Genomic DNA, 23,677 nt, shown 5'->3' on the forward strand with positions numbered 1-23,677 from the left:
GCTTTAACTATTATATCTAAAATCTACACAAAGTCATGTAGATATTTTCTGATATTTTCTACTAGAATTTTTATGATTTTTTATTATACCTTTAAGTCAATGATCCATAATTAGTTAAATTTTGTTAAAGGTATGAAGTCTTGTCATATTTCTTCTCCCTATACTTTTTATTTTATTTTTTAATATGGATGTTTAATTGTTACAGCACTCTTTGCTGAAAGGTCCATCCATTCTTCATCAACTATATTTCATATCATTGTAAAATCATCAATTTACTGTATTTGTATGAGTTTATTTGAAAATTTAATTTTAAATTTAAGTTTATTTGAAAAAATGTGTTTGAAATTTTTACGTATCTTTGCTTGGTTTGGTAGCACATTCTTGTTTATTGTTTAATAGCATTTTATTGGATGTACCACAATTTGTTCATTCACTAAGGACAAAATTATGTTGTTGAATAGAGCTGGTATATATATATTCATGTGCAACTGTGTCTGGGAATTTAAGTTTTCAAATTGGATTCTTTGGTCTATGTATTCATTCTTTAAAGTATTCCAGGCTCATTGAATACTGTAACTCATATCGTACATTATAGTTTTCAAATTTCTTCCTTTATTATTTTATTGGCTATTATAGGCCTCTGTCTTCCATACAAATTTAGGATTAGTTTGTTAATGTATTAAAAAAAAACTTCTTGAGATTTTTATGAATAATGCCTTGTGACTCATATTCTCTAGCCAAGCCTGCCTGCCTACATTTAGCATCTATTTAGTACATTTAAACTAGGATAGACAGATTAGATTACAGCTCTTACAATCTAATCATTTCACCTCTGAATGTTTCTGAGTTAACCTAGGCACTACTGGGGGAAAACTTGCATTCAAACCATAACAAGGTTCTTAACTAATTATACATTTGTGATTTGTATTAGATTTTTAAAGTTTTTTTATTAACACTATCCTTGAGGAACATTTAAACTTTTTAAAATGAAATCAAAGTTTAGAATTTGTTTTGATGACTTTGTTTTGCATCTTATCTCAAGAATACTTTCTAAAATTTTAAACATAGATAATTTTTTTCTGGGTTATTAATGTATATGTCTGATCCATGCCAATTCTTTTGCATATTATGAAATGCATTTGGCATTTTAAAATTTTTTAAAATTTCTTGAAAATCATTCCCATTTTCGATATAATTTTTCCTTTCTGTGCATGCAAATTTCCATTTTCTTTCTTTCTGATTTGAGAAACATTATTGAATAATTCCTGTACTGCAGTAGTAATGATAAGGAATTCTTCCATTTTAAAATATAGTCAGGAAAGTCTTTTTTCTGCTCACCTATTTGAAAAATATATTTGACATAGAATTATGAATAGACCTTTTCCTTCTTTAGTTCCATTAAAGCATGTCTTCTTAATTGTTTTCAATGAGCTAGCCACTGTCAATCTAATCTTTTTATTCCATTTGTATATAATGTATCTTTTTCCTGTGACTGCTTTTAATACTTTTCCTTTTTCACTCATTTGGAATGACTTTACTACAATATGCTTTGATGTCTTTTATTCAAATTTCTTGTATTTGGGGATCACAGATAATTTTGAATTTGCAAACTTAAGGTAGCTTTGTATTTGAGAAATTATTATTTTAGATATCTTCTTACTTCCCTTTGAGGATTTTAATTAGAATTGTATTAGCACTTAAGAAGTTTTTCCATAGGTTACTGTTATCTTTTCATGTGTTTTATTTTGAATAGTCACTATGTCTTGAAAAGTACTGATTTTTATTTGTCACATAGTTTAAATTGCTGCTAATTTAATCTGTTCATCCCATTTTAGTTTTTCCTTTTTTTTTTTCCACAGAACTCTTCGAACTCTGAAATTTGTGTCATTCCTGAAGGAGTTTTGATTAAATGATTTTTTTTTCCCTATTCATGGATCACACTTATCAGCCTCTTTGCATGCTTCGTAATTTCTGATTGAATGGCATAAATTGTGTTTTTATAGCTTAGGTGGTAATAGTAATGTGTTTCTGTACATGCCTGTTGTTTTTTAGAAACATTCTTTTAATATGTTGTTGTAGGTTTAACAGAATTAGATCAATATTAGTCTAGGATTAAATATTCTAATACTGAGGCAAGTCCCCCCCCCATAAACTTTACATATGGGTCCATAATTTGGTAGATTTCTAGTATTCTTTATGGGAACAGACACTGTGCCTACTTTTTTGTGAATACTGAGCCCCATTTTCTTTCATTTTTAAGATGTTTATTTCCCTGTCCTTGGATAGTTTTATGAATGCATCAATCATTATTCTTCTGAAAACTCAAGGAGGTCCTTGTATGAATCTCTGGGTTACTTTCTCTACAAATCTATCTTCACTCTGATGCCAACTCCTATTTCATGTATGTGCATTAATTTATTTGCTTCTTAGATTTCTCTCAAAGCTAGAACTTGGCTTATCATCTTTTATTATTTCAGAAATTTCTCAGCCATGAATTTGTCAAATCGTTTTTATGATACATTTTCTTCTTTCTAGGGCTTCAAATTACATAGTTGGAATAATCAAGATATATTAGACTGGTTAATATTGTCCTATGTCTTTTGGATAATTATGATGATGATTATTGTCATGATGACTTTCACTCTTTTTTTTTTTTCTTCTTTTTCCTTTGGGTTTTAGTTTGGACAATACCTATGGATCTATCTTCAAATTCACTGATTCTCACTACATTCTTACTGCTAGTAATCTGTCAAAGGAGTCCTTCATGAACATTCTGTTCTGCTTTTCTTTAACTGCCTGATTCTTCAGCATATTAAATATAGTAACCTCAAAGTACTTCTGTGAGGGCTGGGGCTGTAGCTCAGTGGTAGAGCACTTTCCTCACGTGTGTGAAGCAGTGTGTTAGATCCACATAACCCCGTTTTTTTAAAAAAGAAAGAAAAATAAAAAGAAAAAAAGTTTCTCTGTGAGAGTTTTAACATCTGAATTATAAACATTATATATTTAAAATAAATAATATGATATATCCAGTGTTCTGGTGTAACTGACATGAAAAACAATGCAATCCCTTCAATGTATTACAAGCTATTTGTTTTCTAAATAAACACTGTCCAATAGGATTTCTGCAACAGTAAAATATTTAGTTCAATAGCTCCTCACTATTTTTATATAGATAGCATGTGAAATAAATTTAGTGCAACTGAAGAACTGAATTTTAAATTTTACTTAATTTCGACTAAATTGCCACATATTACTGGCTACTGCCATATTAGACAGCATAATCCTAGAATTTGTCAAATATAGACATAATTTAACTATTTTCAAATGAAGAAAAATGAATCCAATACAAATTAAGCTACTATGTACTGGGATACATATAAGAATTATTATAATGCTTATAATAAACCCATCAGGAGAAGGGTCAACATAGGTGTGTACATAAGACATTCTTAAGCACAGACAATACATTTTTATATCCATATTGTAAAATATTCATGACTATGAACAAACTGAGTATTGTTTTCTTAAATAATAAAGACGTTACAAAGGTTCAAACTGTCAAATATTGTATCAAATATTTTCCATGAAATAAGGCTTTGGAAGATTATGGGGCTTATTCTATATGATGAAATATGTATGGATTTAACACAGCAGCATAAATTAAAGGAATAAATCTATACTTCCACTAGTCAGTTTTGATGTAATTGTGAATAATATTCTGTTACAAAAATATGAAAGTTGGAAATTAAAAATGAACATTTTGTCTTATTGTGAACTTGTCCTGAACATTGATCATTTCAGTAGCATATTCCTCTTGTGAAAACTGGAGACAATGATCTACCTGGTACAGTTGCTGAGAGAAAAAGGAGCTGTGTATATTTCAATGATTTAAAATTTTTTTTCTTAGAATGATCCCCAGTATTCTCACAGTACAACTCAATATAAATATTGACAATATTGAATGCTTACTTTTATTTGTGTATGTTATCTGCATAGCACAAAATAATACATATACATTTAATTATAAAATCCCATATCTACGTGCCATTATCACTAAAAAAAAAGTGACCAAATTTGTTTAAGCAGCTTCCCTTATTAATCATTTACAGTCAGAAAATGTAGGATATGTTACAGTGAGAATTAATTCAGATGTCCATGAACTGAATCATTTATCAATTTGCAGATTTGCCCCATTCACCCCCTACTGTTTTCCTGAATTATTTCAACTAGATGAGGTGTTGTACAAACTACTGGTAATTTAGCAAGCTGATAATAGATGCATACCATTTTAACATTACAGCAGGGAGCCCTTGTCTTGCCTTTTCAGTTCACAGCATTGTTGCACAATGTAACACCAATTAACACTTAAGTGATAGAGTTTCAGTTTCTAGGTAAAACCTGGGAATCTTTCTTTCATGACTCTGTACGGGAGCCTGTATAGTTATGATATTTAATCAGCTGAAAGCCCAGGGCATGCACTTGTAGTTGTGTTATTATTTATAATTGAATGCAGCACTGCTGCTGTGGCGAACCTTACTGGCATCATTTGTAAGAGGTTTAATGGTTTCTGGTACTGCTCCCAGCTCCTCACTCACCAGGCTACTCTGCTATAATGTGCAAAAGTATTTTAAAAGACTTGTTTGTGACTGAGTCAATGACGGGGAGGAGAAATACAATGAAAGCTGAATTAAAATAATTAATTTTCAAAAATAAACATAATGCTTCAATCCTGGCAATTTTCAATCTCATGACTTTATGGATTAAAAGAGATAAACAATAATAAATCAAGTATCCATTTTGAAATTTCCAGAAATTTTAGTTATCTAATTTCATACATATTAATATAAAAGTAAGGAGAATAATATTTCAACATTCATATGCTAGAAACCTATTTTTTTAACTCATGTGCTAATTCTTGGTTGCATCCATAATGGTATAATTAGACTAATGCTAACATGAAAATTGACATTATTTTAATGACATTTTATGTAGTGACAATAATAAGACAATATAGTAGTATTTAGAACAGGTTTGTCCAAGTTTCTCTCACTAAATGTAAATTATTTATTTAGCCTCTCATATCTTTATGAGAACAATATGAGATAATTATTATTAGATAAAAATAAAAACTATTTTTAAGGTAAATTCACAATTATTATAGTCATGTATCTTCTGATAATTCAATCTTGTTCTTTAATTTTCTTTTTTATATCTTATTTTTATGTAAATGTGGATCTTATTAGTACAATTATTGATTTCATCAACAACACAAAATTTGCGAATTATCCACTATATGCTAAACTGTAGTTAATATTTGAGTTACACAGTTTTAAACAATATAAATTCAAGTTTATTTAAGTAAATTCCTAAGCTTCAAATCTTGCCTTTGGGGGATTTATTTTCTATAAGAATTACCCTTGTGAGGCGTATAATCATTCTCTTTTCCATCTTTATGTCAATTCAAGGAAGAACTACTAAACTACAACCTGATTGATTGGCATACATGTTTTATGTGAAAATATCCTTGACCTTTAAAACTGATGGCTAAAAGACAACCTCACCCTCTCTATTTTCTGCTTTGTGACTTTCTCTAAAGACTATAAATGTTCTTGTAAAAGACCATGGTTTTTGCTACATAATAATCCTTCCAAGAACAAAAAGGTAATTTAAGGGCAGCTGTTACTTACCTTGATTTTAAAAATATAGTAATTGAGTTGAATTTGTTCATCTATATATTTCAGTATACATCAAAAATAATAGTAACATGCACAGTAGAGGCACCGAAATTAAATGAATCTGCATATGTGATACTCTTGTTTCCTGGACTATTGTAAACACTTTTAAATATTAGATCATTCCTTTTATTATTTCTATAAGTCAGAAAAAAAACAGTATTTGATGGTCTACATTTTTATCATACATTGTGATCAAGAAATTAAAGCATTAGAAAAAGAAAAATGTTACATTAGAATAAAAATCACTGGATGGGGATTTAAGTGATATGGGGTTGAAATTCAGACCGGCTACAATTAACAGACTTGTACTTTCCACAATTCTCAGGGGTAAAGTGTAGATGAGCTAATAATTGAAGGATTATTTTATAATTTTAGAGAGAATTAATTGCAAAGTAGTTTACTCTTCTTAAAGCACTAAGAATTATATGATACAAATATTAGCTTTTAATTTATTTAAATGATTAAATATGTTTCCTTCTGAATTAATGTGATATTAAATCTAAGCTCAGAAATGCTTATAATTATATGTATTGCTTCACTCCCACCTTCATCATGAGCTATGAATTAACAAGAAACTAACTTTGTTTTCACTAACTTGAAATTTAAGATGAGTATAAAAAATGAAAAAAAAAATGAAATGTTAGATCCAATGAACCCAATAGTCCACATTAATAAATTATGATGTTATTTTTCATTTTATGTGAGACTGACCAATGCTTATTGTCACTGTGTATAAATATCAAAGTCAAATTCAGAGCATTAATCTCCCAAAAAGAAAATTGTTTCTGGAGATATTTGATTGGATAAGGAAAGTCACATATTTAAACCTAACTTCATTGGTGCAAAGAAATCCAATCTAGTCTTATGTTCTATAGAGTTATGGAAATGTTTGGTAAATATCTTTAATAGTGACTACTTTGTAATATTATTAAAATATATTTGTATTGATATTTTACCTAAAGCTTATTTTCCATAATAAAATTAAATTTTAATGATGATTATTCTGTGACATTCTGAATATGACATGTGTATATATTTTCATAAGCTTTTTTTTTTTTTTGCTAATTGGCTATTCTTAACTCTTGAGATTAATTAATGTTATTCTATTGAGTACAATCCTAATTGTTTCCTATTGTGGTTTTTGTTTTGGTAATGTGCTTTGCTATTACTTGGACAAAGCTCTAATTTGAAAAATAATATTTTATTAAGTAAATTTTGCTTTTACACTATCACAAAGTGTTCCTATACATTGGTAAAAATTAAAAATCTTCCAGTATCTGATATAAAATTACCTTATAGATTTGACTAATCATGATTGACTTTTCTAATACTGCAGATATTTTTCCTATTTTTAATTTATTCTAATTAGTAATACATGAAAGTAGAATGCATTTTGACACATCATATATAAATGGAGTCTAATTTCTTATTTTTCTGGTTGTACATGATGTAGAATCATACTGGTTGTGTAGTTATATATGTACATAGGGTAATAATTTGTGATTCATTCTACTATCCTTTATACCTCCATACCCTTCCTCTCTCTTAATTCCCCTCTGCCTAATCCAAAATAATACTATTCTTCCCTAGCCTCCCACCACCTTTAATAGTGACTACTATTTTCTCTGTTTAACAGATAAAACATTTGACTTTTGGCTTTTGGTGGATTGACTTATTTCACTTAGCATGATATTATCTAGCTCCATTAATTTACTGGCAAATGCCATAATTTCATTTTTCTTTGTGGCTGAGTAATATTCCATTGTGTGTGTGTATGTGTGTGTATACATAAATGTTATATATATATATATATATATATATATATATATATATATATATATCACATTTTCTTCATCCATTCATCTTTTGAAAGACACCTACATTGGTTCCATAGTTTAGATAATGTGAGTTGAGATGCAATAAACATTGATGTGGCTGTTTGTAGTGTCCTTTTCTGTTTCATAAGTCAACTTTGTACTCCAGTTCTTTTTGTTGTTGTTGTTGTTGATGATGGACCTTTACTTTGTTTATTAATTTATTTACATGTTATTCTGAGAATTGAACCCAGTGCCTTACACGTGCTAGGCAAGTACTCTACCACTGAGCCACAAAACCAGCCCTGTACTACAGTTCTTAAAGAGAATGTAAAGAAAATAATACTTAACTGAACCATGAGATGTTATGTGGCAGTGGGTTCTCAAGTAGATTAAAGAAGGGAGGCAGGGTTTTGTCCCCCAAAGGACATTTGAAAAAGTCTGGAGACATTTGTGATTGGTATTACTGGGAAAAGCTACACCTTTATTGTGTTTGAAACTAGTATGTTATTAATCACCCTTCAGTGTATAAGATAGCCCTTGGGTTAAAGGTTCAAGTAGTAAATAGCTAGATGCCCAGAGAAGAGCCACAGAGGAAGACAAGTTCCACCTTGATAGTCATAGGAGGGTAAAGGTAAAGGAAAAACTAGTGTTCATTGAATCCTGGATTAGTGGGCCTGCTAATGAAGCACTTTCAGAGGGTGCATGACTGTCAAAGACAAATAAGACAACATAAAGGGAGTAGGGAAGAAATATCTCAGTTTCTCACCCCTTCTTTAAGGTACTCATGCTCTCATTTTCCAAATCTAACTAAACCAAGCCACTGACAGCTTGAGCATTAGGATTCCTAGACTGAGAGTAACATAGACAAAGCTAGACAACGGAGCCAGAGAGCGACAAACAGGACGAGTACAACACAGATATTGGACCTTAGTTTATTTTAGTATATTATTCGTATGGATTTGGTCTCCTAAAAAAGAAAATATAGGAAGAGATTTTGGGTAAATATCTCTCTTTTCCTCTTGATTTCAAGAGAATTTAGAGTTTGTTCCAATTAATACTTTAAAAGTGAGAAAATCTAAACTACAGCATCATCTTTTCTTTTTTCTTTCTCTTCATAGAAGAAAACATTTTAAATGAGAATTCCTCTGTTCAAAATATTTGAAATGGTTGCTTGTCATTGACATTTTTGCTTAATATATATTTCTCAGGAAAAAAAAATGTTCTCAACTAATGGCTTATGGCAATTAAACCTGTGTGGGAGCATGTTTGTAGAAACTTGCAAAATGTTATTACCTTATAATCTAACTATATTAAAAATCTGCATTGCTCATAGAGAGCTGATTTCAGTGTTTCCTTTTTGCTTTTAAAATAGGACCCCTTACTGAGGATTAAATTAAAATAAGTCTTTTCATATATAGCTCCCACTGGAATGTAAATTACAATTCTAAGATTGCTGGTTCTCATGGCCTGTCTTTCCTATTTCTCTATTAAAGCTTCTAATTTTAGTATATACTATTACTGTGTTTGGCATATAATGAGAAAAGGATGTCCGGAATGGTAGAAGATTAAAAGGTAAATCACTAGGTTGGAGTGGCCTCTGACTGCAGGCTGACTAAATGTACTTCTCGGCACCGACACAAATAGAACTTGTCTTTTACCCTCCAGACTAAGCACAGTGAGTTTGTTTTGTTCTTTGTTTTTCAATTTTCAAGCAAAACTTTTAACTTAAAGAATAAACAATAATCCCAACAAGATTTAAGGCTGAGAACAGATCTATCTACTATTATTTTGTTTAACTACCTTGCTTTTGCTTCATTCCACAATAATATTTCAGAGATCGTAATGTGACTACAGAGATGTTCCTTAACACTATCCATGGAAGAGATAGAGCAGTATCACCCAGGCCTGCCACAAAGGAAACATCATGGAGATTATCCCATATGTCCTGATTCAGAATCTCTGGAGTGGGGTCAAGGAATCAACTTTTTAAAGAAGCTCTCCAGATGATCCCAATGAGGCTAAAGTTTGTAAAGAAATACATTAGAGGACTTATTTAAAGTCAGAAGTCAGAGGACTTATTTAAAGTCAGACTTATTTAAATGTCCTCAAAATGGTTATAAACTTCAATTCCTGAAAGAAATAAAGAGTTCTATAGTTGTCTTCATTATAAGTGTTCTGAAGTCAAATATAATATAAACAGGTATGGGATAATTGTTGCTTATTAATGTTTAATATTATTATGTTTTCTGTCACTAAAATGATCATAAGAGGAATGTCTACTACTATAGATTCTGTCCCCAAATTGACCCGTATCTGAAAATAATGCATGCTGAATGAACTTGAAATAATGATGCGATTAAAAAAATGACATTGGAAACAAATGCTTCAAGTTAGTATTCTTCCAGTTATTCTAATTAGTTTATATCAAGTTATCAAAAATCTAAATTTTACTTGAGGCAATTTCTAGCAGAAATTGTCAGCCTCCATTAAAAATGTTTTATTGGTGTTGAATATCAATCAGTATGTAATTCCCACAGAGGGGATAAAAATAATCTTTTAATATGCATAAAGTTAAATCACAAGAATTCTAGACATGAAATTTTATGGCAATAATTATCTATTTAAAACATGTAAAATATTTTAAAGAGTATTTGTCTCTGTAAAATAAATATTAATGATAATTAACTCAAATTCTGAGAAATAAGTACATTTGTGCTTTTACCTGTTTATCAACCATTTTATTTCTTCATCTGACATTTGTGTTACGCTTCTTTTTTTACTCACATCTAAGTGAACAGTCTCATCTGTTTTTAACCAAACCAACAGCACTTCACAGATGAGCATGTAAAAAAAAAACAATTGTATTAGCTTGATCATGTGGACATAAGGCTTACAGATATCAGTAGTAAAATGATGAGTAAATGTGATAACTGCAAGCCTCAAATAAGTTACCAGTACTGGATAGGGGGAATGGAGTCACTGTGGCTACACAAAAAGTGTGGCTGTAGGGACTCCATCTTAGCTGTTCTAGACTCCATCTTAGTTTTTCTTTTACTGCACCTGTGAAGAGAGAACTGCATAACCCATTTCTGAGAAACAGAAATAAAAGCTGTCTTCTCCTTCTCCTTCTCCTTCTCCTCCTCCTCCTCCTCCTCCTCCTTATTATTCATCTTCATATTTTATTGTACTTTGTACCCCACAGAATGTACCAACTCAGGATATAGTGATGGTTGTGATGAGCTACATCGTGGGTTTGAGTACATTTATGGGTCTACATGACTTTAAAATAGATTATTGCCCCCGTTCAGCTGAAACTAAGGATATGGTTGTCTAACACTTGTTTGGACTGGAGATGTGATAAAGCTAACTGACTTTTTTAGCTACTGTAACTTGCTTGCTTGCATGTGTTTTTGGTTTTTTTTTTTTTTTCATCCTTAAATTTCCAAGACACAGGCAAGGAAATTGCTGTTCTCCCACAGAGCATCAGTCTCTACAGGTGGGAGACAGTCCCTGGCCAGGTAAGCAAAGCTGTCTTTTGTTTGAATTTAGACTTAGAGTGTTTTCTGAGGAGGCTCCCTATAACACAGAGAGTCCTCAGGTTTTAACACTGGAGTTAAAAGCAAAATTAAATTTGCCAAGACACAGATAAACATAACACAAGTATGTAATACTAAAATTTCTGGTAGCTTCACCTAAAAGCAAAATGAAACAAGTGCAATTTTAATAATACATTGAATGCAGTATACCCAAATATCAACATGCACAAAATTATTAACTTTTTTTATGAAATCAGTTAGAAACTTAGAATATTGTTTTTACTATGTCTTTGGAATTAGGTGTGCATTTTACATTTGCAATTATCATAATTAGTACTACATTTCTAAGACTCAATAGTAATACATATATACTGTGTATTCTATTGGGTATAGCACTAGATTTTGTTTCTTTCATAGAGAACACTGCAGTTATCTATGATGTTCCTGTTAAGCCAGAGCTCTAACTTTAAAGTTGAACTAATTTATTATACACAATACATATTTCTACAACATTTTAAAATAATATTACTGGTGCTAGAGGTAGTATGTTTTAATTTAGTTTCAAAGTGCATAACTATATTAGGTAAGTTCATTCCTGTGCATTTTAGTCAAAGTTTATAGAATATAATATTTGAAGCTGGCAAAATATATTGATAGCATTCCAGAATTATGGCAATTATAAAAATAAACATAAGTAAAATCTTAAGGGATTGGGGTTGTGGCTCTGTGGTAAAAGTACTTATCTATCTTGCACAAGGAACTAGGTTTGATCCTCAGCACCACATAAATGTAAAATAAAGATATTGTGTCCACCTAAAACTTAAGAATACATATTTTTAAAAAAATTAAATCATAGTAATAAATATTAGGGAGGGAATTTTTTAACCTACTTAATCTGGAAAAATCTGATTCCAATATCAATCAATGTTAATTAATCTGAAAAAAAGCTATGATATCGCATACTTTCTGTCCTGTAAAGATAAAACCAGAGTCCATATCTATGAATAGTTGGTGAACAAAAGCCATCAGCTACAGTTTTTTTCTGCTCACATTAGCAATGCTGATCTCAGAGAAGGTCATACAAATTATCTGTATTTGATCACAGCCATCTGGCTAGTAGTGATCTCAACTGAAGATTTTTAGAAGCACAAAATCCCCTGTGAAATTGGATTAAAATATTTAAGTCAGCCCCAGGGGCACTGCTAAAGGCAGGTGAAATCCCTTAACTCAAGTGCCAAAGGCTGAAGAGTGTCCTTAACCTAAAAGTCCTAGTGGGCTCCAGTATTTTGCATAACATCAGCAGAGGCTAGGCCAAAGGATTCACAGAGCAGCATTCCTTAAAATCTTCAAGTGACAGATTTCATAAAGGACCCTCTAGAGTACAGTGGTGTTTGAAAAAAAAATACTACCAGAGCCCTTCTGCTTCAGTTTAAGTTTGGGAAAGTATAATATTTCATGTAAGGGGATTTACTATATTAGTGACCCTCCCAGTAATTTCTGAGAAAGTCATTCTCAGGAAATGAAGAAGGATTTATATACCCTAAAGGTGACTACTGTAATTCTCAGAGGTTTTGGGAAGTTTCTTCTTCTGTCTGCTTATTTGTTTAAGAACTCAAAATTAAGGTCCAACTATGACAGAATATCTTAATTTTTACCTTGAAAGAGCCCAGGTTAATTTTTTCTCTTTTTTGAAAACTGAGATATATCCTGGCCATTGGTTGTAGCGGGCAGGAGGTGAGGGTTGGCTCTTGATGTGAATGTGATATTTATTTTTATAATTTAAATACAATTTCTGAGCCTAGCACAGTGATGTACACCTGTGGTCCTACTCAGCTACTGGGGAGACTGAGGCATGAGAACTGCAATTTCAAGACCAGTCTATACAACTTAGAACATGCTTCAAAATTAAAAATAAAAAAAGAAGTTAAAGGCTGGGTATATAACTCAGTGGTTGAGCATCCCTGGGTTTATCCCCCAATACTGGAAAAATAATCTGATATTAATTTAGTGTGCAACATAAAGAACATCAAACAAAAATGATTATTTGCTAAAAACAATTATTAAACTGATTTGAGAATGGGAGTTTCAGTAAAACTCACCATGTATAAAGAGAGAAAAAGGTACATGCTTGGCCATATAGTTGCTAAAAACATCTCAATTTCAGTTTATCTTAGCCATAAGTTTGAATGAGACTGTTATGAAATACTACAGCTGTATATTGTGCCTAAAATAGCATAAGGATTGTTTGAGAAGATTTTAGAAATATTAATTGTGGATTTCTGGAGAAGATAATGACTACAAAGCCTTAAATTCGCCCTCAGTTTGGCAAAGCTTTATATAGGGTTCTTCCTTTCTATAGATATCTCATCTCTCTTTCCAGAGAGAATTTACTTTTAAAAACTGAAAATTATAAATTCTTTCTTTGCTTCTTAGTGATGTTAGTCTTTCATAACTCAGATATGTCTTTTTCGAGACATAAATTACTTAAATCTCTAAGAAGACCACTAGATCTGGGAATATATATACCTCCATGATAGACTGCTTGCTTGCCTAGCATGCACAAGGCCCTGGGTTTGATACCCAGCACCACACACAGACAAACACACACACACACACACACACACACACACACACACACTATACACACACACACTCACATATATATATATTTTTAAAAAAACCTTTATTATTAAAAATGAGACAATATTTTTCCAAATCAAAATTCTGCATTTATTTTACAGTAACAAACTATAAACTATTCACTTAATAGTTTGATTTAAAAATGTGAAGGCCCTTAATACTATGGTATATGTTTAATGTATGAAAAAAATGCAATTTGGAATACACACGCACATACAGAAAGCAACAAAAAACAACAGCAACAACAACAACAACAAAAACTTCATAAAAAATTTAGGACCTGAATGAAATAAACTAATGGAGGGCAAAATCAATGGACTGTGATTAATTAGAATTCACTTGCCTTTAATGGGTGGAACATTCTTTTTTGAGGGTTAAGAAACTTTCATTTATAACTGTATTTAAAATTCATTTTTTTGCAGTGTCTATTTTTGTAGTGAATAAAGTTTAGATAATGGTGGTAACTAACCTATATTGCCTAATATTTTGAGTTTTTAACATTGATACCTTCACTCAGCTTTAACTACTAAACAGAATATGTATGCTATAAACACTAATAATCCAAAAGTATTGAATTAACTGACAAAATAAAGTTGGGAATAGGTACAAAGTTCAAAGAAATAAGGGAAGTAAGAATTTCACAAGTAACATACACTAAAATGATTTTGTCTAAATTTAGAGACTAAAGAAATGAGGACTTAGGTTTATTATATAAAATAATAAGAATTAATAAAATAATTTTGTGACTAATATGAAAAAGCTATTAGAAGTTTCTTAAATTATATCCTTTGATATTTTTAGAAGTGAGGGGACACAAAGTTTGAAAATAAAATTTTAAACAAAAAGTACTTAAAATTAAGCATATAATCAATAGAAAATGTACAAGCTAAAATACTACAAGTGGCTATCTTTGGGACTCAGCTCTAGGTAATAGTTAGAATGACAAATATAATTTTATTTTTAACTTCTCCACTCAAAACCATGAAAAAAGTAATACAATGAAAAATCAAAAGTGTATATTTTGTTTTTTATTCAAATTCAATTTATTTTAATTGATACATAAAATCATATGAGGTGGACATGTTAATTGAATATCATGTTGTAGTTTGATACTCATATACATTGTGTAATGTTGAAATCAGGTTAAATATCTTTATTTCATCATTTACATTTTTATGGTAAAAATGTTCAAAATTCTTTTATGTAGCTTTTTAAAAACAATATGCAATTTGCTTTCATTAGATATAGTCACTCTACTGCTTCCTCTTTCCAGCCTCTGGTAAACACCACTCCACTCTCAACTGGCTATGAGATTAATATTATCCTGTGTACTTATTTTTCTATGCCTGGATTTTGTCACTGATCTTCAATTCTGTTATCTTTTGGATACAAGGTATCCTCCACATCTCTTGCTTTTGAAGGAATATTCAGAGGTAAAGTGATTAGATCATGAGTTCTGTAACCTAAACAGCTCATGCTAATGTACTGACTGTAGACTGGTTGTGCATGGCTGGGAGAGGTAGGTTACTGAGGGCATGCACTAGAAAGGTTATTCTTCTTGTGATCCCTTCTTCTCTCTCTGCTTCCTTGCTGCTATGAAGGAAGCTTTTTGCCATGATATTCTGCCTTACCTCGGGCCTAGAGAGTGAAGATGGCCATTTTTGGACTGAGATCTCTGAAACTGTGAGTCCCAAATAAATTTTTTCCTCCTCAGTATTGTTTTTCTTGGGTATTTTGGATTACAGCAATGCAAAAGCTGACTAAAATAAGTTCCAACAATTTTGCTGCAAACAAAAGTATTTCTTCATTTTTTATGGCTAAATAGTTTGCTATCATATATATCCATCACTTTTTTTTTCCAAACTCTCCACTAGTTAAGCACTTAGAGTTATTTTCATTTCTTTGTAATTCTAAATAGTGCTACAATAAGCAGGGAGAGGAGATGTCTCTTTCTTTGACATAAAAATTTCTTTTTCTCTTTAAATATTTTTCTTTGACATTATTTATTTTTTAGGTTTCCTTTTTGTTATGGTTTGGGTTTATCCCCCAAAAGCTCATGTGTGAAACAATGCAAAAAGCTTTAGAGGAGAAATTACAGGGTTATGAGATCCTTAACCAATTAGTGAATTAAGCCACTGATGGGATTGATTGAGTGGGAACTAAAGGTGAATAGGGTGTGGTTGGAGGTGTGTGCCTTTGGGAGATATATATATATATATATATATATATATAGTTAGTTAGTTAGTTGCTCAAGACAGTACAATGCTCTTGACATATCATACATTTGATTCAATGGGGTATGAATTCTCATTTTCCATGTGTACAGATGCAGGATCACATTGGTTCTACAGCCACATATATACATATAGCAATACTTGTATCTCGTGAGTGTAATCCTTCTCTCAGCTTACTTATCATCAGGTGAGCCACTTTCCTCCATCACACTCTTCCACCATGATGTTCTGCCTCACTTCAAATCCCAAGGAATGGAGACAGCTTTCTATGGACTGAGACCCCTGTAACCATGAGCCCCTAATAAACTATTCCTTTCCTACAATTTTTCTGGTCAGGTCTTTTAGTCACAACAGTGAAAAAGATGACTAAAATACAAATAGCTGGCTGTCTATGGATTGAGACCTGGAAACCATGAGCCCCCTAAATAAACTTTTTCTTCCCTAAAATTGTTCTCAAGTTCTGTTTTCCTGCAAATGACAATTTCATTCATCTCAAGTTCCTTTCATTTTTCTACAAATGATACAATAGCATTCTTCTTTTTGACAAAATGCAACCCCATTGTGTATATATATTACATTCTCTTCATCCATTCATCTGTTGGCAGATACCTTGACTACCTCCATAACTTGACTATTGTAAACACTGCTGTATGAATTGCTATAGTATGCTAACTGATTATTTTAGATAAATATCAAGGAGTGGTATAGCTGAGTCACATGGTGATTCCACCACTTGTTTTTTCTTTTTTTTTTTTTGGAATCTTCATATTGATCTCCATAGTAATTTTACTAATTTATAATTCCACCAACAATGTATACATGTTTTCATTTCCCCAAAATTTTGCCAGCATTTTAAAATTATTTTTATCTTTGATTATTTCCATTCTAAATAGAGATGAGATCTCAATGTATTTTTAATTTGCATTTTCTTAAGTGCTAAATATTTTGAATATATTTTCATGTATTCTTTGGCCATTTGCATTTCTTCTCTTGAGAATCTCTGTTTAATTCATTTTTTTCCCTTTTTGGTTGGGTTCTTTTTTTCTTGCTCCTCTTCCTCCCCCTCCTCCTTCTTTTATTTATCTATCTATCTATATTTATTTATTTATTTTGTAGTACATTTATTGAGTCTTTTAAAATAATAATCTGTATAGAATTCCTCTCTCAGAAAAACAGCTGGTAAAGATTTTCTCCCATTCTTTAGGCTCTTTCTTCATGTTATGTAATGTTTCCTTTGCAGTGCATAAGTTTTTTTAATTTGATGCCAGCCAATTTATTAATTCTGTGTACTTTTTCCTGTGCTTTAGGAGTTTTGTTGAGAAGTGATTGTCTTACTAAATGTTGGATTATTGATCTTATGTTTTCTATCAGTTGCAAACTTTCTGATCTAACTCGTAGGTCTTGGATTAATATTGAGTTGAATTTTGTGCAGGGTGAGAAATAGGGATCTAGTTTCATTCTTTTACATATGGATATTTAGTGGACACACTGATCTCAGTAGATTTTATATAATTCAGTAGAATTAAAAATCTAATCACTCAAAAGTAGAATTATTTAATCATATGGTGGTTTTATTCTTACATTTTTGAGGGATCTTCATACTATGTGAAATAAAAATTATTGTTTCCTCCTGCAAGCAATGTCTACTGAACCAGATATTCTGAAGTAATATTGGTAGATCCTATTTATTTAAATATTCCTATTTCTCTTATGCTACCACATTGTTATCCAAACACTATGTTGTTTTAAATTATTTTGATGTTATCTTTAAAAGCATCCAATTTTTAAAAATCAATATTTCAGCTACTTAAATTATTTATTACATTTGAAGTCATCATTTGTATGATAATGTTCACATCTTTTTAAAACATGCATCAAATGCTTGCAAGACAACTTATTTGCTTATGGTGGTGATAAGTGTATATGTAGAAAGTATTTACTCAAAAAACAAGTTTTCCCTTTAAAGGTTTGTAAATATCATGAGACAGCTCACACATACTCCATTGCCTGCTATGTAATGAATGCTTGCTTCCTACCCCCAAAATTCACACCTAGAAACTTTACCTTCAACAAGAAAATGTGAGGAAGTGGAGCACTGAAGAGGTGATTAGGTCTGAAGGGCAAAACTTTTAAATGGGACTTAAGTGACCAGATGCTCACTTTCCATTATGTTCACTTTCCATGTAAGTACAAACAGAGCAAAGAGCAGCCTCTAAGAAACAAATTCCAACATTATCAAAGACATTATTTATTAATATTTATTTATTTATTTATTAGTTGTAGTTGGACACAATATCTTTATTTTATTTATTTATTTTTATATGGTGCTGAGGATTGAACCCAGGGCCTCGGATGTACTAGGTGAGCACTCTATCACTGAGCCACAACCCCCTGTCCCTCAAAGACATTATTAAGAACCTAAAAACGGAGGGATATATTATACTCACAAAGTAGTTATTTTAACATCATAAAGGCATCAATACATCCCAAAACATTATGTGAAATTCCCATTGAAAACTCTTGGTGGCAGTTGGTATGGTGACATTAAAAGTTTTCTAGGAATGTAAAGGATAATGGATGTCAGCTATGTACTTCAAAAGGAAGAGTAAGGTGAGAAGACATTTTCTACCAGCTATCAAGAACCATACTGAAGTTATACTAATTATGGAAAGAGGGTAGACAATGGATCAGATTTAAAATTTAGAAGTTGGGTCTAGCACAGATAAGGTGTTATGATAGTAGAAATGTATAAAATTATTAAAAATTGGTAGTTGGTTAATTGAATATACATATGGGTAAACTTAAATTTTATACATAAACTTAAATTTTATATATCATAAACAAAAAATTATTCCAACTTATAGAAATAGAAAACAATAATATTTCTAGAAGAAAACCTAGAAAATAATATCTTACTAATCTTGAAGTAACTACTTATTTGAAATAACTAATTATTAAAATATTAAAATTACATAACTAGATTACAGCAAAGTTTTTAAAAATATTACATTAAATTACATTATAAAATAAGAAATGAAAGGAAATCCAAAATAAAAATGGTCAAAAGCTTTGATAGACATTACACAAGAGTATATCCAAGGGCCAATGCATTTATTAACAGTGGCTTAAATATAAGGAAATTCCTAGCAGTTTCAAGTGGTGAGGATTGGAGTAAAAACTAGAAGGAAATTATATATCCTTGGAAAGGTTTTGTAAAATATAACTTGTGAAAATTTTTATGAAAGAAGCAATTAAGAAAACATTTTAAAGTATGTTATAATATTGTGAAAATTTTGCCATGAAGTGTTTATACATATGTGAATGAGATTGAGAAAAAGAAAAAGAATGAAGTTCATCTGAATAATACTATGCACTAATGATTTGATATTGTAAAACAAATAAAAAAAACTAAAATGATTTGGAGGAAAACAGTATTTTTTGTCTGGTGAAATTATAAAATAGTTTATTTTGTAATTTCACACATTTCAATATTATAATGTAAGAATATTTGTTATGATTATATTGGGTTATTTTCTATACTAAAACAATAATGATACAGGAGAATATAATTTCCTAAATATCCTCTTTTCAAATAAGAAGGCCAAATTACATATATGTACTCCCCTCCTCACAGAAACAAATTATATATTTGGCCCTTCTTAAGAAGAAACGATATAATGCTCAGCCCTTCATTTCCTTCCCTCTTGCTTCCTGTTTCCTGCCTACCCACACTGAGTCTGGTTTGGCCTCATAGGGTAGTTAGCTTCACAGAGCTCTTCCTGCCCCTGTGCTGAACACACGACTACAGGCTTTTAATTCTGCCAATTTGTGAGTTAAAATGATCATTTTTAGGTAAATAAAATATTATAGGCAAATTGTTTTAGCACAGATTTTATCAATAGTAAAACTAATATTCCCAATTCTGTGTTTTTGTCTCCCCTATATTATTAACAATTTTATTGGTTTATAGTAGTTGTACATACCACTAGGATTAATTTTCACAAAATCTTAAGTGCATGAAATATAGTTTGCTTCAATTCAGTCCCCAGTAGTTACTTTACTCTTGCCTTTCCTCTCCATGTTCCTTTCTTCTGTACTACCAGTCTATTTTATTTTTTAATCTATCTATTAAAACCAATCTATTTTATTTAAATTTTCTAAATTAGTGTCTTATGCAAACACATAATGGTAAAATTCACTGTAGTATATATGTACATTGGAAAATTAGGTCAGATTTATTCCACTGTTTTTTCCTTATCTGGTCCCTTCTCCCTCCTCAATGCCCTTCTACTCCCCTCATCCTTTCTTTCATTTTGATGGAATTCTCCTTACACCCACCGTTCCCTCTCTCTTTCTCACCTACCGTCCCTTCCTCTCTGTCTCTCTCTCAACTCTTCCCTATTTTTGTTTGGATCTCAACTTGGAGAGTAACTAAGACTTGTTCCTTTGATCACCTACAATACCAAGATGAAAATCAAGCATGGGTAGCATCATTCCTCTCCCTAGACCCTAATTTTTCCTTAGAGATGTTATTCCCTTTTTTTTTTTCTGCTTTTGTTAACTCCTGCATTGCATTATATAAGCCTTTTCTATTCCCTTCCCTCCTTATCCACTGCTAATCTGTATAATATAATAAAATACATATGATGAGGATTGAATTTGGTTGTAGTGGAATGACAATTGCTATTTTGTGACAAAAGTTAAAAAAGTTCTAGCAAAGAGGGTGCAAATATTACTTAAAACACAGACAATGGAAAACTGCAAAGAGGATTCCCCAAATTCCTCATGATAACATCCAAAACAATTCCTTTGTGTTAATTTGCAGCTTTTTAAATTACATATGGAGATCAATATTCCAAAGATTCTAGAGTTAAAACCCCTATTTTCAAATCTCAGCTCCTTTGCTTACTGAATCCTTTGTCCCAGATACTTAACAATTTTGTAGCTGAGTTTTATTATCTATGGAAAAAGCTAATCACTGAATCTACTTCACAGAGCTCTGTGGAAGAAGTGAGAAAATATATATAAAATAGTATGTATAGTATCTATGTGAAGACACCATAAATGTAAAAAATCTATTACTGTAACTATTTATATTATTATTAACATGCTAGTCTGGAACATTTGTCTTTGATATTTTAAAAACAAAAATACTTACTCTTCAACTTTAGCTGACTATAAAATTCATTTTTAATAGGAACCCTTTTTTAGTTTGCAGCTTCTTAGAAATTCCTTTCCGGGCACAGCCAAATAATTCCCAAGAGGCACTGAAATGTACAAAAAATATCACTTGGATTTATCATTTTGATTTTACACAAATCCCCACCATCTCCTTCTTGTTTAGTAGACTGAAAATCTGTGGTAGAGATGAGTTAACACACTGGTAGTCCAACTCTATTAAAGTTTCCAGTAGCTTAAAATAAAGTGACTTCTTTTCCCACATCTTTGCCAATAACAGGCCCCTAAACCCCTGCTTGATAGTCAAGTTATCAGATGACTGTCAAGAGAGCACAATAAATGTATTCAAATCTCTGCAGAATCTCTTTCCTCCTGTCATTATTTCCATGGTCTATAAGTCAATAAGAATATGTCATATGCCTTTAGAGCACTGTAACTCAATTCTTTGAGGGATGGGCATAGAGGATGTTTCAAATTCTTTCATATAAATCCAGAAACAATTCACTAATGCTTTCTGTAGCCAGTGTCTAATTCCAAACATTGTATATTAATTAAATTATCTAAAGAAGAACATATTTCCTAAATAATACTGTCAATCCCTGACTGTTTTAAAAGAAATGTCTGCATTCATTCTATCTCTGTCACTCTTTGCTATAGTGATGGGAGTAGAAAATCTGCTATCTTTGTCATCATTACATTTTGTTTATAAATTGTTTCTCTTTAATGTGTCAGAATAACTTCCACATGAAAGTTATATGTTAAGTCATTCAATTTAAAATCATCAGCTAGATGTTTTAACTGAATCAGTGGTTATATCTGACAGGTGTATTTGGAAGTCTTATTCTTTAGCTTTCTATTTTATTTAAAGTCTGAAGAGTAGCTATTTAATAACAAAAGAAAATAATAAAACTATTAAAATAAAGCATACATAAAAGCTTTTAGTCAATCATCAATCTTCATATAAATACAAGAAAAGTATTATAATTTTTATTGTGTGTCCCATGAGTGAATATCCAAAATATATCTTTAAAATCATATTTCATTTTAGAAATTAGAATATTTTTAGCTTATAGAATGTACCTCAAAGTACTATTCAAACATCATTATATTAACCTTCACTACAATTCTTTGAGATTTTTACTATCATTGTATTTTTTTTCTATTTTATGATGAAGGGGAATATAGGGAAATATGTTGATTATCATATCTCATGCAACAGGAATAGAAATGCAGTTTGATGCTACCTCTTTATCTTACATTAGATTCTTTTTTAAATATTTATTGTTTAGTTGTAGTTAGACACAATCCTTTTGTTTTATATATTTATTTTTATGTGGTGCTGAGGATCGAACCCAGGGCCTTGCACATGCAAGGCGAGTGCTCTATAGCTGAGCCACAATCCCAGCCTGCTTACATTAGATTCTATTGCCATGAAAATGCAATTCAGAGAGAAATGTTCCAGGGAGGGTTGTATGATAATAAGAAAATCCTTACACAGTCTTCCTCATGTGTACAAAATATTCACATCCCAACATGTTTAAGCATAACTAAAGGAGGAAAAATCTTAAACCAGTTAATATTGATTTTCCATTCTCTAAAATACATGGACAGATCACATTTTCAAAGTACAGTAAAGAATTTTTTAAAACTCCAATATGCATGCAAAGGGATTACAAATAAAAATTATATAAAGCATTGAGAGTGGAGGTATGACAGGTAAGAAAGATATTAAAATGACTTGAAAATAACCTTTTAGTAACATAGCTTCTTGGAATTTCTTAAATCTACAATGAACAATAGTTCCTGAGCCCATAGATGGGATGAAATTTAAGACATTATTATTATACTTAGGGGAAAAAGGCATAAAATATGAAAACATGAAAGAATCCTGTAGCTCTTTGTGCAGGTTAACAAAAGAGACAAATGTTATTGAATAATATAGTAATTTAAGGAAATATACTCTACAAAGTATTATAATTGAACTTCCTTTTCCAAGGTATACAAGAGATAGGTTTTAAATTCTGGATAACTCTTCTTTCTTAAAATATATGCACCTATATTTGGTTCATCATCAAATCATATTTATTGTTTTCCATATACATATTGTCTGTTACTACTTAAACTATTCTCCCTAGTGATCTGAAACAGATAAATTACCATAAAAAATCTAGAAGAAATGCATTATCATGAAAAAGAAACATTACTGAATTAAATGACTGCTTCCTCACTTGCATAACTACTATAGCTAATATTGACACCCACCTCTCAACTTTGATTAGATCCACATAAAAGATGAAGCTATCCTTCCTCAAGGCAAAAGAAAACACACTCCTTTTTTATTTATTTATTTTTTTGGTATGGATCTTTTTCTCTTTCTTTATTTAATGAATCTTCTTCCTTTGCTTGTTCTTTTTCTTTTCCATAGCTGAGACTGTTGCTCTTATAAGAAAACATAAAGAAAATTAGACAAGAAAACAAAAATCAAAATTAAGAATATATGTACAGGGCTGGGGATGTGGCTCAAGCAGTAGTGTGCT

This window comes from Urocitellus parryii, chromosome 8 (assembly GCF_045843805.1).
Source record: "Urocitellus parryii isolate mUroPar1 chromosome 8, mUroPar1.hap1, whole genome shotgun sequence".
Lineage (NCBI taxonomy): Eukaryota > Metazoa > Chordata > Mammalia > Rodentia > Sciuridae > Urocitellus > Urocitellus parryii.